Source organism: Xenopus laevis, chromosome 7S, assembly GCF_017654675.1.
Source record: "Xenopus laevis strain J_2021 chromosome 7S, Xenopus_laevis_v10.1, whole genome shotgun sequence".
Taxonomy (NCBI): Eukaryota; Metazoa; Chordata; class Amphibia; order Anura; family Pipidae; genus Xenopus; species Xenopus laevis.
In genome coordinates this window covers 92,678,892-92,697,487 of record NC_054384.1, presented here as the reverse complement: position 1 = coordinate 92,697,487, position 18,596 = coordinate 92,678,892, and the positions used below count along the sequence as shown (strand labels likewise).

Genomic DNA, 18,596 nt, shown 5'->3' with positions numbered 1-18,596 from the left:
CAAGAGGCCATGCACAGGGGCAGTCCCAGCAACCCTCCCTTTAGTCACATGACATTCCTCATTGGAGTGTGTGCAGTTGCTGCAGTTTCTAGGATGGAATTTGGAAAAAATACAAGCTGTATTGACAGAAAAGTGCAACGAAAGGGGGATAGAGGTGTTGCCTTTCAGGAAGGACCACATTCTATACAGGTATGGGAGCGTTTTATCCAGAATGCTTGTGACCTGGGTGTTTCTGGATAAGGAGTCTTTCTGTAGTTTGGATCTCCATACCTTAAATCTGCTTATAATCATTCAAATATTAGATAAACCCCATCCAAGCTGGTTTTTCTTCCAATAAGAATTAACAATATGTTCGGTTATATAAAGTGCAGCGGTAAAGGTACTGTTTTATTTTACAGAAAAAAAGTGCGTGCGTGTTATATATACTCGAGAGGAGCACACCCCTGCAAAAATTTAGTTAACTTCCCAGGTGCTGGTCAAATAAAATAAAGAACATTCACTGGGACTTAATACAAAGAAATAAGTTTTGAGCTTAAACAGTGGTCTTCCTCAAGGACAAACCAACAGACTGAAATGAAACACAAACATTTAAACCCTAACCAAACAGATTTGGCACCAAAAGCAGCCAATATAAAACAGGTGCAGTAATTAGTGAGTGGGAGAAAAGTGAAGCGCACAGATTAAGTGACCATGAACATTATTTGAAGCACAGAAAATGAGACGACAAAATACTACGAGAAAGTTAAAGTCCAGATTAGGGGAACATATAAGGGCTCTTACACACGGGCAGGGTCGGACTGGGGACTTGGGGCCCACCGGAGCTACTGGCCCTGGGCCCCCCTCCGACACACCCTGCCGCTTCTGCACTCTGGTGCCGGTATTTGTATGCACGTCAGTGTGCACGAGTGCAGCGCCACGTTAGGGCTCATGCGCGCTGCACAACGCTAATGCACACGTGTGAAATTTAGATTTTGCCGCAACCCCTGACAAAGAGGGGTCACGCGCGACTGGGAAACGGATCTGGGCCAGCGGGGCCCACAAGAGCCTGGGGCCCAGATGTCCCACCCAGTCCGACACTGCACATGGGCGTTTGTTTGTGCGCTCCCCTGCATTATGCCTTCTTCCATTCAGCCGCAGGGGAGCGCAGGAGTAGACGCACTGAATTATTGCTAATGGGGCTGTACTCTCACAGACGCATGTATGCACCGAACACAGGTAAAATGCAACATGCTGTGTCCCAACCTGCGTTTGGCGCTTACATGTCTCTGTGTGAGTACAGCCCCATTGACAATAATTCAGTGCGTCTACTCCTGCGCTCCCAAACAAACGCCTGCATGTAAGAGCCCTAAGGAATATAAAAAGGGGTATATGAAACATTTATCTGAACATTTTGCTAAGCTAAGATACTTTTGCATACTTCCCAACTGTCCCATTTTTAAAGTGCATATATTGTGTTTATATGCATTTTTTTAAATACAGCTAGGTGTGTTTTTTATCAGTTCCTTTCCAAATGCAAGCCTGTATACTACTGGTTTCTGTATGAGCATCAAGCACAAGAAAATGCAGCATGTTGCACCAAATCAAACGCGGTGAAACACAAACTCAGAACAGTCCCACAGTTTGAGAATCACAGGGGATGTTACTCATTTACACCAATGGGAAGTATCACTAGGCGGCATCTCATCCTATCATACTGCATGGGTATGTAAAATGGAGGCTTTACTGTATGTATCCAGCTGGTACTAGAACTCTAGGACCGCTGTTTAACACAAATTAACACTAATTGTGCTAAGAAAGTAGAAAAGACCAGGGGGCAGATTCACAAAAGGATGAAGTGGCTAACGCTAGTGAGAATTCGCCATTGACATCGCCAATTATAACAGGAGCAGGTGCCAATTCGCTAGTGAAAGAGACCGTCGCTAGCGTTCGTTCACACTCTATTGCCAGTCTGCTTTTCCCTCTGCCGAAAGGTCGTTACTCCGCAAATTCAATAAAGTGCAGATTTTAGTGAACGTTACCTTGTCACCAGAGTGGACTTCAATACCTCAGACCAGGCAACGTGCTTAAAAGTAGCTAGTAGTGATGGGCGAATTTGCGCCGTTTCGCTTCGCCGAAAAATTTGCGAATTTCGCGCGAAATTCGCAAAACGGCGAAAAATTTGCGAAACGGCACCGGCGTCTCGTTTTTGACGCCGGCGCCCGTTTTTGACGCCGGCGCCCGTTTTTCCGACGCCGGCGCCCGTTTTTGACGCCGGCGCCCGTTTTTTTGACGCCGGCGAATTTTTTCCCGCGAATCGCGCAAATTCGCCGCGAATTCGCGCCTGGCGAATAAATTCGCCCATCACTAGTAGCTAGATCTTCCTCAATCTTCTGTCACTTACATCAAATCCTGTGAGCCGAAAATGCATTAAAGTTCCAAAAAACGCTGGCGACTTTTCCTCTTTTGAAGCAGGATTGGCTGAAAAAGTCCTAACTTACTTTTTTTGGCTAACCAGTTTTCTCCACACATTTAATAACTTATGGAACATTCATTTTACAGTGGGCTCATGTGTAGGGCATTATATTAACTCTCTTGTCTTTATTGAGGTTCCCTGGACATTTGTAAGAGGAAAGAGGTAACTTCAAGCATTTGCACCAACATTTATAATAAAGACCTGCATACAACTTTAAATTACCAGCCGTATGCAAATTGACCTGAGTCATTTGGGTGAGTGACAAAATTCTGGCTCTTTGCACATGTCAGAAAAATACAAAGTTTATCTTTATTACAGTGCTCGGTGCATTGGGTACAAAATGCATGAAAAATACACCGAAACAAAGTTCTTTTTGGACAGATTCATAGAAAAGCCACTTGTAAAGAATCGATAAAAGCAAAGCTGAAATCGCTTTGATGTTTTACAGGCCAAACAGTCTGTACTCTTGGGTTGAACTCAGTAAGCCTGTGTCCTATTCAGCCTAACTTACTATATGATTTGCTTTATTTATAGGCAGCAATATTATGCAGAAAATTTTCATTCTTATTTGAGTAAATTTTTTTGCTTTTACCACGTTCGTTACATTTCCCCCTACGTCTTTTCTCCACTAGCCGACGTTACCAGAGAAAACTGATTAACACCCCCCCCCTTGCCTGTCAATGCACACATGTTAATGATATCCAGAAAAAAACAAGTGTGCATTCTCTAGCCAAAATAATTTCCATGTGCATGACTCCATTCCAGTCTTGTTAACGGAGAAGGAAAGCTACCGAGGCAATTTATTGCCAATAGATTAGCCACAATAGTGCAAGCTAGAACACTAGGGGGTAAATTTATCAAAGAGTGAAGTTCCGCCACTAGAGTGAAATTCCGCAGCTCTCCATTCATTTCTATGGGATTTTGAAAGGCGTATTTATCAATGGGTGAAAGTGAAATTTCACCCTTTGATAAATACGCCTTTAAAAACCCCATAGAAATTAATGGGAAGTGGCGGAATTTCACTCTAGTGGCGGAACTTCAATATTAACTTCACTCTAAATATACCCCTATATTTATTCTGCAGAATGCTTTACCATACAGCTCTAGAAGCTCTCTATTTGTTTAGGCTAGCAGCTGCCATATTAGTTTGTTGTGACATCACTTCCTGCCTGGGTCTCTCTCTCTGCTCACTCATAGCTCTGGGCTCAGATTATAGCGGAGAGGAGGGAGGAGGAAAAGGGAGGGGGAGCGGTAGAGAGGAGCAAACTGAGCATGCTCAAGCCCTAGCCCTGGAGGTCTATGCTGAAAACAGGAAGTCTGATACAGAAGCCCATGTGTACACAATAGAAGGAAAGAAATGTTGAGTTTCTTTTGTGTTTTGCTTTGCAGAACAATTTGGAAAACCATGGAAAAATTCCAAAATTGCAAAATTGGCATCAATAAATGGAGTCACAAAAATGGTCGCTAAAATTCAAATTTATCTGCAAATCTGTACCAGGCAAAAACAAATATCTATAAATATTTCCATAATCAGGCCCGGATTTAGGAGATTAAAATGGGAGGAGGAAGGGGAAGGAAAGGTGAAGAGAATGTGGAAGAGGGTGAAACGGGAGTGAGGGGTGTTGCCAGACTAAGGGCGTCAGGTTTGTAAATCCAGGTCTGGACGTAATTCTTTTAATTCTTTAAAAGTTTATATTCTTTTTATACAGCTTCTCAAGTCAGAACCAGATTATGAATATGCAATATGTAAAGCGCTACTGAAAACAAGGTTAATAAAAGCCTTATGCTTTTCTGTTTATGCAACAGAATGTGACATTCCAGTGGTATAAAAGAAATACTGTATATAAAGTGCAAGTGTTCAGACTACAAAAAATTAAACATGGGACCAAAATAAGAAATAATCCTTCAAATAGATACTGTATGCATAACCGATAACTTTGATTAACAGCCTATGCATCCTATGCCTCAAGTCATAACAAGCCCCTTATCTACATTTACCAATTTACACGCTACAGGGACCACTCCTTCAGCAAACTCCTCCACCACAATTAAATTAAACAAATTTAATTGTATTGCCCCACATTTATAAGACTTGCTGAATAAGCACACTTGCCCATAGAATGTTGCAATACAAATAGGATATAGTGATAAGATACAAAGTTGAAATAGATACTAGTTGCAAATTGTGCAAGTATGTAACATGTAACATTATAAAAAAAAACAACAACATGGAGCTCTTTGCTTGTTTAGTTGGGCCCACCACTTCTGTTGTAGGCCATTGGGTTGGGAGATTTAGGGGCAGATTTACTAAAGAACGAAGTGGCTAACGCTAGCGACAATTCACTAGCGTTGCCATCCGCGGGGATATCGCCAATTCACTAACAGGCGTCCCAGAGTGCAGTTTTGGACCCTATCGCCAGGCGAATTTTCGCTCCGGCGAATGGGCGCTACTCCGCAAATTCACTAAAGTGCAGATTATACTGAACTTTAACTCTTTCGCCAGAGTTGACTTCGCCACCTCAGACCAGGCGAAGTGCTTAAAAATAGTTAGATCTTCCTCAATCTTCTGTCACTTACATCATATCCTGTGTGCCAAAAATGAATTCAAGTTCCAAAAACGCTGGCGACCTTTCCTTTTTTAAGCGGGATTCCCTGCGAAAGTCCTAACTTAAACTTTTTTGGGGTAATCGGTTTTCTTCAGACATTTCTTAACATTAATTTTACAGTGAGCTCATTTGTAGGGCATTATATTAACTCCCTTGTCTTTATTAAGGTTCCCTGGACATTTGTAAGAAAAAGTGGTAACTTCAAGCATTTGCACCAACATTTAGGGGCACATTTACTTAGCTCGAGTGAAGGAATAGAATAAAAAATACTTCGAATTTCGAAGCATTTTTTTGGCTACTTCGACCATCGAATTGGCTATTTCGACTTCAACTTTCGAAATCGAACGATTCGAACTAAAAATCGTTCGACTATTTGTCTCTTTAAAAAAAACTTCGACCTCCTATTTCGCCACCTAAAACCTACCGAACCTCAATGTTAGCCTATAGGGAAGGTCACATACCTCCCAACTCCTCCCGTTTTGAGCAGGACAGTCTCTCTTTAGACAGCTCAACCAGCAGTCCTGTGTTTGTAATGGAAGATACAATGTTCCTAACTTAATTGGCTCTTGGCAGAGAGCCCAGAATAGATACTTAAGATACATTTGCAACAGTTTTGTTAGACTCAAAGGGCAATTCACCTTCATTAGTAAAACTGTAATAAAACAGAAAAATGACAGAAATGTGTTCAAACTTTCATAACCTGGCAAACTTTGTAAAATGGGCATGGTAATTGTGGGGTGTGGCCGCAAAAAAGGGGCGTGGTCCAAAAATGTTGATGCGTTCCGCGCAACAAATTTTTTTGTCCCTCTTTCCCTTTCCAGAATGTTGGGAGGTATTGTGACACTGCCATATAAGTGCCAGTTCCCAGTTCAGGTGTTATCAAAGCACTGCGTATCTTGACAGCGCTATATAAATAAATGATGATGATGATCCAGGTGCTCCCAGAGTTAGTCTTTGAGTTTAATTCTAAAGATATTGAAGGAGGATTCTCTCCGGAGGGTTTCAGGAATGGAATTCCAAATACAAGGAGCACTTGTATGAAATACCTTCCTTGCCAAATACTAAAGCTTCTTTCACTAAACACAGAGTCCAATTGTTATTAACTCATCTCAAATACAAAATAATCCTGTTGCTGCCTAAATTCAAGGATTCAAACTGAGTATTATTTTCAGGGTTCCTGCAGAGTTGAGAACTATATTTTCCAGCATTCCACAGCAGATTAATTAGCTGTAATTTAATCACAGAGACAATAATTCTGAACTTCTTAAATGTTGTGGTGGGAGAATATAGGGAAATGTCACACAGCAAGGAGGTTTTATCGTTCATGGAAAATATCTCGCCCTGTGCGAAATAAATTGCTTGGAAATAGTTTTGAATCCTAAAACCTGGAAATTTCCTGTTACTAACAAGTTACAAGTAGTTAGTTCTACAGGTTAGTGTAGTTACAAAGTTTAACTGGCTAGAAGCAAGCAAACTCAAGCCTTTTCACATTTCAAGGCATTTTGTCAGCCAAATGGTCTGTGTTTTCCCACAAGCCACAAAGTTCCCTGCGTCCCATTTCCCTACAGGGCATGAGATCTATTTCAAAGTCAGTTACTTTGGATTTAAAGCCTGTTGTTCTCAGTTCAGCTTTTACACAGATTAATATTTTGTTATCATCTTTGTATGCTTTATTCCTAATGCATTTTTGTCATGCACTGTATTGTGTTCTTTCTTTTGGACACTAGATGGCAGAGAAGTGGCTGTTTGAAATCAGCGTTGAGTGATTCCGTCAAAATACACATTTAGATTTTGTACATGACAGCTGAAGATGCTTGCGGATTGCACAGATACTTGCCAATACACCATTTATGCTGAAGAGTGTTGGGCTCTAGCGTTTGCACTATATGGATTTTTAGGGTACAGCTGTGGTCTGCATACTGTAAATAAACTAACTCCTCCCAGGGCTCTCATACCTTGTTACAATGTGTCGTTAATTCTGTATTTGGGTATGGCATGCCAGGAACATTTAAACTCTGCACCAATATATATATATATATATATATATATATATATATATATATATATATATATATATATATTATATATATATATATATATATATATATATATATATATATATGTATATATGTGCAAGTTAATCTAGTTCCCAGACTTTCTTAAAGGAGAAGGAAAGGCTAAAATTAAGTTAAAGGTCTATATAAACACACCAGTAAAGAATCAAAGTAATGCTGCTCTGAGTCCTCTGTCAAAAGAAACACCACATTTCTTTCCTTCTATTGTGTACACATGGGCTTCTGTATCAGACTACCTGTTTTCAGCTTAAACCTCCAGGTCTAGGGCTTGAGCATGCTCAGTTTGCTCCTCTCTCTCTCCCTCTCCCTCTCCCTCCCTGATGTAATCTGAGCCCAGAGCTATGAGTGAGCAGGGAGAGACAAATGCAGGAAGTGATATCACACCAAGCTAATATGGCAGCTGCTATCCTAAACAAATAGAGAGAGCTTCTATAGCTGTTTACTCAGGTATGGTAAAGCATTCTGCAGAATAAATATTGTGTTATAGCTTGCACTATTGTGGCTAAACTATTGGCAATAACCTGCTTCGGTAGCTTTCCTTCTCCTTTAATATTGACAGATAAAGGCATCCCCCAATTCATAGAGTGCTGCCTGCATATATCAGTTCTCTTTTCATCAGAGGAGGGGCACATGGAAACCCCTCTCCAGACCCTTGCTTGATCCCTAACTTCATTCAGATGAAGTGTCATGTACTTACCAGCTGCCATATAGCAGGCTATGAGTATAGGACAGCCGTATACCAGCTAACACTGTGCTTTATGACTCTCGCCATATTCCATATCCTACACTAGGTGCAGAGTGCAGCTAGACCCCAGACAGAAGTTCTCTTTGAAAGTGCACACTTTTTTATGTCTGTCTCGGATCATAGTGAATGGTCCCTTAGATTTCATGCTAATGCTATTTAAGAAAAGTATCTGTATCCATACACATCCCTCTGTCCTTGTGCCTTGCATCAAAATAACAATTGTTTCTGCAAAAAGTGCCATGTACAGGGACTGGGGTAAAGGAACCCTTTATTGAGGAGGTTTTACATCCACCGCATGTTGCACCTACAGTATATACACAGCTTACTTACAACTATGGAATTGAATGCTAACATTCTATTTGTTGCTACAAGAATGCTGAAATGAAAATGATGCTATTTGCACCACTTGTTGACACTGGACAATCCCATTCCTCCCAACTGTCCCATTTTTCGCTGGACAGTCCCGGTTTTGACAGCTCAACCCACAGTCCTGGATTGTTACAGGAATGTCCCGACTTTTTCTTTGATCTCCTGCACTGAATAGCCAGAAAAAAGATACAAAGTTTCTAAAACTTTGGCAGAGAGCCCAGAATATGTGGCAGGTGCACTTAGATTCTTTTGAAACAATTTAAGATAAGCAGAAAACAATTGTAGCAATTTAAGATAAGCAGGTCTCTTAGGGAAACTGTGACTTGCAGCTTTAAGAACAATTCACCTTCATTAGCAAAATAACAATGCATAAAAACCACAGAAATGTGTTCAAACTTTCGCGCATTAAATAATGCTAGAATTCTGGGGAAAAATAGTATGTTGTGGGTAGAAGAACACCATGCATGCATCTCATCTTGCAACTGGGCAAGGGATCAGACGCTGACCATACACCCCTAACATGAAAAAGATTGTCACCCTAAACACTCCACCATGAAGTAAGGAAAACCCAGCCCTGTCTACAGAATAAATAATAATAATCTTTATATGATAGATATGAAATAAGTTAACTCCAAAAGCATTTAACAAAGCTGAGGCAAATGGCAGAGATTAGTGATTGGCGAATTTATTCGCCAGGTGCGAAATCGTGGTGAATTTGCACTCTCTGCCGCCAGGAAAATCAACTCGCAAATTTGCATAGAAAATTCGCTGGCAAAAATTCACCGGCGTAGAAAAATTTTCTGCAATTTTGACGTTGGCAACGATTAATGGACGCCCACTGTACTGGCGAAAAATTAGCAAAACGCCCATTGATGCCGGCAGGCCCAGATTTGTGGCAAAGCCACATAGGCCTGGGCCTAGGGCGGCAAAATTTTTAGGGCGGCACGCCGCCCAGCCACATCTTTTAAGCACTGGGTACTTAATGCTCTCCAGCGATTCTGCCTCAGCGAGCGCCAAAGCCGGCGCTAGGACCCTGCGGACACAGGGCGGCGCACCGGAAGCAGCAGGGGTATGGATTGTGCGGCCTTGGGGCGCCGCTTCGTTAAATCCGGCCCTGGACGCCGGCGCCCATTTCACAGGAAATTTGCGAAGTTCGTGACGAAGCGAAACGGTACAAATTCACCCATCACTAGCAGAGATAACCAGAACTGGCTTTCCTTCCTCGCAAGACCAGGACAGTTCATTGCATATTTATGCTGCACGCTTTGGAGATCTTCTTCCCTTTTCTTTTGTGTGTGCCAACATAGATCTGCAAAAATGATGAGACTAAAAATTACTAGGGAAAAATATTAGAAACTCGCCATGGAATTACAAAATGTATGTTATGTTAAAAAGAGGAAAACTTTTCTTATGCGTCTCCGGCATGTGAGCAAATGAATACTACAAGGAAAGCCTTTCCATTCATACCCTCAGTAAATCCTGCCGCTGTAAATTATTTACTGGCTTCCGAATTCCATCAGACAACTCGCACATGAAACTGACATCCCTCATGCACATAAATAATGTATACGTGGTTAATCCTGCTGGAAACTCAGTTGCTGAAACAAAAATCCGAATGTTTGAGAAATTTTAAAATTGGAATTCACGGGTGGCTTTTTTTTCAGAGATGGAGGGGGTAATTTATAACTTAATTTTCATAATGTTATTATACCAGGAAACATACCATAAGAAATGTGCACCCATGGCCGTCCACAGTGGCAATCGGGGGCCCTCCATGGACTCCAAGCCAAACTATTGGTAGGCAGAGTAGGCAGGTGTCTAGGGCGCAAAGCTGGAGTGGCACCAGGCATGTACCTTCTCTGCCTTCTACCCCCTAGTCCAGTCCTGTCTCGGCACTCTCTCAGTCCTAAAGCGTGCATGCGTCCTTCTCTTCTTTTTCGCGCATGTGTCCTTCTCGTCTTTTTACACACATGCGTCCTTCTTTTACGCGCATGTGTGCACATCTTTTTTTCATGCTTGCTCAAATCTTTTTTTTCGTGCAGAGCACAAACCTTTTGGACGCTTGTGCCTCGACCCGGCACTGCATGGACTTGTACTTAATAAAGGATATTCTCTTGCCATATGTGTGTGTATATATATATTATATATTATATATATATATATATAATCTTTTTTGTTCCTGAAGACGGCTCCAGCGGTCGAGCCGAAACGTTGAATAAAAGGTTTTCTATTTTGTATAAGACCTGTTGGTGCGGTTTTTCTCTCTTGCCTATGACTATTGACACATGTAACCAGCACACAGGCATTGCTTTTTTCGGTTATCCGTGTGCACTGTACTCAAATTTGCTATATATATATATATATATATATATATATATATATATATATCTATATATATATATATATATATATATATATATATAGATATATATACATATATATATATATATGCATCGTGTTGTTCTTTTTTCATATGAACCATTTTTTAAAATTACCATTAAGCCTGCAATAAGCTTATAAAAGACTTACATCTTATGGTCAGCACCCCTTCAAATAATGGACCATCCCAATGCCTATTCTACTTTAAGGTACAGGTTGGCTGTGGTTTTTGCCTACAACCATTCTCTCAGTGCACTTGCAACAAAGCACATTAACCCTGACAGATCCTTGCCCTGCTGCTCCATTGTATCCCCCTCCTATCCATGGCCTCACTCTATTCACTCTCCTCTTTTACCCTTTCCCTTCTTACTCTGCTGAGTTACCCCCACACTCACCTCTCCATTGCTAATGACACTCTGCCTCACTCTATATATCTGTATAGAGAGAAATATCTATAATATTATAATAATATATATTATTGCACCTCACCCCCTCTCCTGCTACTGTCCTGTATCCAAATCATTGTTTCTTTTCGGATGACTCTTATCCTTTAACCCTTCTGCCACTCTGGGAACAATATATATATATATATAATATATATATATATATATATATATATATATATATATATATATATATATATATATATATATTGATTGATTGATTCAAAAAACAACTTTTAGAGGCACATTCCTTCTTCAAAAATACAGGAAAATTGCAATGGCAAGTAATTATTTTTGACACTATATGGGGTTATTTATGGGCTCTTGAGCAGTTTGCAAAATACAAAAAAAAGCTCTTGCGCCTCTTAGTGCCCCTGTACTTCTGCCTGGTTGAACCATAAATACCCCTTTATATGCAGTAATGTACTTACCGCTGGCGGGGCCCGGGTGCAGGATGTACAACCGGGCTCCCTGCCCCCCTCCAGACACAATCTTTGTTACAGATTTGGCCATGTGCAAGGCTCCAACAGGCCTCAAGGGGGTGCGGACCCTGGTGCAATCGCACCCCTAGTAGTTCCACCACTATTTATATGTCCTGCTTTGGGGTGTGGTGAAACCCACACAACAAACATAGTTCAGGGCCTTATGTGAGAAATGCACTTTTATTGGCTTATTGGTGGTATTAACTGGGTGTCAACGGAGAACAAATGTTGGAAACCCTGGAGGGTGTCAGTATATTGGTACATCGGAATGGCTCAGACATGGCTGCAGATGCAGAGTTATAGACCAAAGATTTTGGAAGACGTATAATGACCCAAGCAACAAGGTTCACAATTTGCCTCAAGTGGTTGCCCAGGATATTAATCCCTCTCCCCTAGGGTTTTAACTTAGGGGAGAGGGGGCACACAAAATATTGTTATTTTATTATCGCTCCTAGCACTGGTATTGTACAATAACCTCACCTTTTTATCTTGCAACTATTGAAACATATTACATGGCTGAAAGGCAATTTAATTGAATGTGTGTATGCTTTAAAAGTACTGTTGATATTTACGGCATCTCTCCGAGGGACTGATTGAGAACTAGATGTAAAACACATCAATTTAATTACAGTTCAACAAGGAGGCGGGTACCAGTGCAAATCCTGCTTGGAATTCTAATTTGGCTTTTGCCAATTCTAACTTCAGGTAGAATAAAACTATCTGTGGAATGCACCGAAGGGGGAAAAAAAACACTAACTGGAAATTACAGCACAGCTTTCATTAAAAACAACATTATAAATAATTAAAACTCTTTGTTCTTTAAATGTTGCATCTTCTCAGCTAAAATTTTTGCGGTTGCCGAGCAACACATATGGCCGGTGTTTGCCGAGGCACCAGAAAGAGTTTAACGTGTTGGAATATTTAGAGAGCTGCATCCGATCCTGGTATTATCAGCCACCTGCCTGTGTTGGACTTTCAGTTCTTCGGATAATTAGCATTTCCCTGTGCGTTTGCGTGCTCACTTCGGCTTCTGCATAAGAACGTTTATTTTGTGTGTCGTCACAGTTGGATAATGAAGATCAGAGAAGTTGCTTCTGCTTTCAGCTGCTTTGCAGAAAATCTTCCTTTTATATAAATAAGTTATTGAAACCACAACCCCTTGCATCAGCATTTCTTATGGTGGTACACTATATTACCAAAAGTATGTGGACACCTGCCAGTCCAACATCCCATCCCAAAACTAAGGGTATTAATATGAAGTCGGACACCCCTTGTAATTATTGGAATTGTCTCTATAAGCCACACCTGTAATTGACAGAGGAGCCACTACATTATACAATTTTGACAGTTCAGTCCTTCCTAATTTGGGAAGGCCCTTTCCTATTCCAACACAATATTGCCCCCATGCACAAAAATCAGGTCCATACAGAATAAATTTGGTGAAATGGGAGTGGAAGAAACGATTGGTCTGCACAGATTTCTCATCTCAGCCCAACTAAACACATATCGGTTGAATTGTTACACCGAGGGGGTTATTTATTAAGTCCAAATGCGAAACACTATACTAAAATCTGAATTTTCAGTGTAAAAAAAAACTTACATTTTTTCAAAATTTATTAAACCCCGAGGCAGCAAATAGTCAGAATCTGAAAATACTCTATCTTCAACCTGTCAAGGTCCTGTATATGCCAGAGGTCGTATCTTAAGATATTATTGTCTGCGCTGGGTTTCATACGATAATACAAATATTTTGGGCTTTTCTGATGATTTCACAAAAAAATCGTTTGTCAAATCCGAAAAGTGCGGAATTCCCGAGCAACAATCCGAAAAAGTTGCAGTTTTCGTGCAACAATCCAAAAAATTCATCGTTTTTGACAACCCGGTTTTCTTGTGGTTTTTTTTATGATAAATAAGAGTAAATCATAGATTCTAGTTTGGTCTGATTTTTTTATTAATCAGTCAGAAAAATTTGGATTTTAGTAAAAGAACCCACCAAATGTAAGCCATTTCTGAACCTCATAAATGCACAACTTACATATGAGTAGGAGCAAATCCCATCAGCAACATCCAACATCTAGTGGAAAGCATTCTCAGAAGAGCAATAGAGTAAATGCTGGACAGGTAGGTGTCCACATACTACAGTGTCTCTCCTTCTATTGTGTTATGACAACTGCTTATCCACAAGGTGCCGGTTCTGGTGCCATATTCCTGCTGACCCATTGTTCAATGTCTCTTGCTGATTTTCTGCGTTTCGTGTTGGGGCGACCTTCTAAATTTTTTCTAATATTTTCAGATACTCCAAATTCTGAAATTAAAGGGGTAGTTCACCTTTAAGTTAACTTTGATTACATTGTAGAATGGCTAATTCAAAGCAACTTTTCCATTGGCCTTATTTTTTCATTTTTGTAGTCTTTAAATTATTTGCTTTATTCTTCTGACTCTTTCCATCTTTCAAAATGGACTCACTGACCCCATCTAAAACAAATGCTCTGTAAGACTACTTATGTTTTGTTATTGCTACTTTTTATTACTCATCTTTCTATTCAGACCTTTCCTATTCATAGTCCAGTCTCTTATTTATATCAGTGCATGGTTTCTAGGGTAATTTGGACCCTAGCAACCAGATTGTTGAAATTGCAAACTAGAGAGCTGCTGAATAAAATAACTCAAAAACTACAAATAATAAAAAATTAAAACCAATTGCAAATTGTCTTAGAATATCACTCTACATCAAACTAAAAGTTATTTAAAGGTGCATTTTCACCTGTCTTTCATCTGATTGAAGAGAGGGTTTTCAATTATGGGTCAACTAGCAGTTAGGGTTGACTTTATTGACATAAAAAGGTTGAACTTCATGGATGGACCAGAGGACGTGTGTATTTTATTTAACTTAAGCTACAATTATTTATTAATTCGTTTGTAGAAAAAAAAAACAAAAGCCAACATTTTATTTTGGTAATATTATACAAAACATTAGTAGTACTTTTGTACATTTGTATATAGACACAATATATGGGCAAGTGATGACTTTTATACTTATTTGGGTTTTGACACAATAGAGAAATAACAGGTAGCAAGTATAAAATTATTCCCCAACCAGTATCTCTAGATAAATTCTGTACCTAAAGATATGGTCGCTGCTAAATAAAACCTGCCAACAGGAGGAAGATTTCCGTGTAACTGTAGATCACCAATTCCCTGGTGAAGAATTCATGAGATTGCTGTGTGGGTAGCGTCGGGAACAGATGACGTACGCATGCAGATTCACCGAGCAGCTCTCCGATTGGCTTTCTTCTCTCTCAAGCAGCCAAACAAGCGAGGGCGGCAGGAGGCCACTGAAGGCGCAAATCTGCAAACGCTAATATTGGACAAGCACCTTTTTTTTTCTTTTTCGCAACTCCCAAACTTCATTTCGTAGTGTACTTTGCAGATATAACAGTGGTTCAACTGTCGCCCCTTGTGTTGACCCAATTTTTGCTGCCTGAGGCAAGATTCTCAGGCCGCCTCATTATAGTAGCGACCCTGCCCCATGTACCCAGAAAAACGTAAAATGGGGGTTCTACTGTATTCATATAGCAAGCACAAGCTTTTGTTTTGTAATTTCCTGAGATAAGAAAAGCAAATAAACAGCAGACTACATTGGTATGCAGACACCATCCTGCCTTTTCCTGGATATTCTCTAGATAAACTTTGCGCCTGTTGGCTTATCCCATCTCTGTGCTGCGTAAAGTTCCAAGACAACTGTACCAAGGTCTTCCTCTACTCACCACTGAAACCATAAAACTTGAAGGGACTTAGACAGTAGCAATGAAATATCAGTTGGCCCCATACATTTGTTACTTTGCCTTATCATTTAATTAAATCCCTTCATATTTATCTTCTCATATGATAAATCTTTCCAGTTAAATTCCTGAGAATAGGTTAAAGGTTAGTAAGAAAATATTTAATTCTGTCAGTGGCTCCTTTATAAACGCTTGTATGATACAATTTGCATTGAACACAAATAAATATGTATCTCGCAGCATGTGGGACAGGAGACAGAGGGCCATGGTTGCTTGCTGGGCCTATTTGTTCATCATGTTTAGTACTCTCTCAATAAATCACAATTTTCACTGGGGATTTCATTCAGGGCTTTTGGTTACTATGACTTCTCTGTGATATAAAATGCTAACATTGTTACTGCTTTTGAAGTCAGGAGAGAGAAGCTGGAGATCATTTAAGAGAAACCTGAATTGCCTTAAACATGATAAATGACCCCTGGCTGTGTTAGTCCAACAATTTCACGTATGGCAAAACCACAGGGGAAGTGGCAAGGATTCTGGTCTCTGCCTGCTCTTCTGCCTATAATAGCCACCTTTGGTCTCCGGCCTAGCCCTCAGCTACTTGGGTTCCACCAAGTTTTTTACCTCACGAAAATCCAGCAACTCCCATAGGGGCAAGCAAGGGAGCCAAAAGTATAGCAGGGAAGGAGCCAGTAGAGAATTTATAACCATAGTGGGTAAGTAAGTAAGCGAGCCTGACCTGAATGGGATATTTGTAAGTGGAAGGCATGGGTCTTTATAGCCACACTGATGGCAAATAGGGTTGCCACTGCTTTACTGGCTAGGGCAGGTAAGGGGGCGGGTTGTGACATAAATGGGTAGATAAGTGATGTCACGGGGCGGAACTGTGACAATGAGGGGGAGTTGCCAAGATGTGGAGCTTGGAATCATGAGATGATTTGGTAGGTATTGTAGCTAAAAAGGGAAGAAAGAAGGTGGGTTGAGGGTGGATTGGAGGGAGGCTGGGATCAGATTACCGGCCAGGTGGCAACTCATAATGGTGAAACCTATTGTTCTTGGGGTTAGTTGTTGCTGAGGGTCTCTCTAGTTGGTTGTTTTCAACCCACTCCCCTTGGCTCAGGGTAGGTATCAGAGGGGAGGAGATTAAAACTTAAAAGGCAAGGTAGTGGGGGGGAGAGGCCAGATAACCTTTTGTTAAATGGTGAACTCTGAGCACCTGTGGCCAAACTGACCAAAGGTGAAATCACTATACCTACCTAGAAACTATAGTTGACCACAGCATAGACTAAGAGCCCATCTGTCTGTTCAGATAGAGCAGTGACAAGTAAACTCCATAGAAGACAGTAGGTCATCCAGTCTGAGTCAATGCAGGGTGTGACAAACAGATGTGTCTGTGGGATCTCATGCTAAAGACCCTGGTTTCATTCCTTGTGATCCTGTGCGCCTATAATGCTTTCTTTGCTGTAAAGCATTTTGAGTCCAGGGAAGAGAGAAAGGGGCAGACTCACTAACGGGCGAATTTTCACCAGCATCAGCTTCACACCCATTGCACCACTTCGCCATGCGAAAATATGATATGAATATGCAAATACACTAAAATGCGAAGTTTCGTCCCGGGCGTCGACCGATGGCGACTTTTCACTAGTGTTACTTCGGCTGTGCGAGCATGTCATAGCGAAGATGCGCTAGCATTCATTTGTGCCTAACGAAAATTCGCTAGTGATCATGCAGTGAATTTGCATAGGACGGGGAATTTAAAGTTGTATGGACGTCTTTATTATAAATGTTGCTGCAAATGGTTTAAGTTACCGGTTCATATTACAAATGTCCAGGGAACCTTAATAAAGGCAAGAGAGTTAATATAATGCCCTACACATGAGCCCACTGTAAAACGAATGTTCCATATGTTAGGAAATGTGTGGAAAAAATCTGGTTACCCAAAAAAAGTTTGTCTGGCAAAAGTGGTAACGTTCAGTAAAATCGGCGTTTTGGTGAATTTGTGGAGTAACATCCATTCGCCAGAGTGAAAAGTTGCCTGGCGGTAGAGGGTGAATAACTGCTATCGACGGTCTGTTTCACTAGCGAATTGGCACCTGCGCCTATTAGTAAATTGGATTTGTCACTACGGGTGGCAACGCTGGTGAAAAGTCGCTAGCATTAGCCACTTCGATCTTTAGTAAATCTGCCCCCAAAGAGAGAGAGAGAGTATTCCAGTGGGGCTGGCTATGCACCCCCCAAGTATCTATATAAAGCAAGGGCAAATATTCCAAGGCCCATCCTTATAAGGATGTGTGAATACGTAAGACAGGTGTACATACATTATGCTGTAATCAGTACTAATTTGCTACTACATCAATGAATTCTTCATGTCCTTACAAGCACCGTGGCCTGAGTTTGCTCTGTATACTGACAGCGCTATCCATAGCAGAGGGCTTGTGTGTCCTGATGACGTTGAATTGCTACCCTTTTTCTTGACATTTTAGATTTTTTTTTAAATGTCTCATTTTAGCAACTAATGTAATTAAACTTTTCCACTAATACATTTCTAGGAAACATGACAAGGTGTGAGTAAAGCTTCCCAGCAGTGGGCTGAAGAGTTTAATCAAAAGAAGAATCCATTTTCAGCTTGGAAATTGGATTTTCCCAGCCAATTCTTCCAGTTGTCGCCCTATTTCCTAAGGCTCACGCCATCCCCTTCCTCACTCATTTATAAGATTTGGTTTTATCTCTCGCCGTCTGTCTGTGTTGCAGTGACACCAATAGCATTAAGGTCAATCTCACTATCTGTCACCTGCTCAGTGTCGGACAGTTTCCTAACCTCCAATTGCTTGTATTCAATTCACGAATGCTAGGCGTATAATATTCCGCTCATACCAAGCTGATTTTAAGCTTTTTTTGATCCACTTTCTTCTTGGAAACATTTTATCGTTACTAATAGATTTTCCTGCAATTTCCTGCTACTTTATTGGTTTATTAACCTTATTAACTAGGGGCCACAGATTAGAAGTCTGGGGGTCAGCTTCCACCCCCCCTCCACTAACTAGGATACCTAGAGAGAGAGAGGAGCCCAGGCCCGGCAATCTGTGGGTTCTGGCAAATGTCAGAGGGGCTGCTATAAGGTGCCATAGAAAGTCACCATTTAGTGGGCTGGTGGGGGCTGTTTGGGCCTCTGTGTACCTGAAATTCCAGGGCCTATTTTAATTCTCAGTCCGGACCTGAGAGGAGGTACCCAAAAGGGAGTTGGAGGAGCGAAATTCATCAAG

General features: G+C 40.8%; 1 long non-coding RNA gene across 1 annotated transcript in view; it reads left to right on the top strand.

Annotated features, from left to right (window-relative positions):
• Positions 1 to 84: 84 nt before the first annotated feature.
• The window catches only part of LOC108697747, a 70,453-nt gene continuing 51,941 nt past the window's right edge, over positions 85 to 18,596 (top strand). Inside the window, exon 1 of the long non-coding RNA XR_001932476.2 lies at positions 85 to 189. This is a non-coding gene — a long non-coding RNA (uncharacterized LOC108697747). The remainder of the gene's footprint in view (positions 190 to 18,596) is intronic.